Source organism: Penaeus monodon, chromosome 25, assembly GCF_015228065.2.
Source record: "Penaeus monodon isolate SGIC_2016 chromosome 25, NSTDA_Pmon_1, whole genome shotgun sequence".
NCBI lineage: Eukaryota > Metazoa > Arthropoda > Malacostraca > Decapoda > Penaeidae > Penaeus > Penaeus monodon.
The window spans coordinates 37,922,925-37,923,155 of record NC_051410.1 but is presented as its reverse complement, the minus strand read 5'-3'; positions in this window follow the sequence as shown (position 1 = coordinate 37,923,155).

Below are 231 nucleotides of genomic sequence, written 5' to 3'. Positions count from 1 at the left end.
CGTGGATGAAATGGCATAATTCCCTCGTCCATTTTAATCCCCTTCCTTATCCACGGCAGACGCAGTTGTGGGCCGGGGATCACTTGCAATCGAAATTTCGCAGTATGATTTTCACATTTATATTATATTCCATGGTAATAAGACAATCACACACGCGGTAGACCTGTGCACAGTGTTGATTGACAGGTATATATATATACAGACCTAAGAACTTTAGGTTTTACGGATATC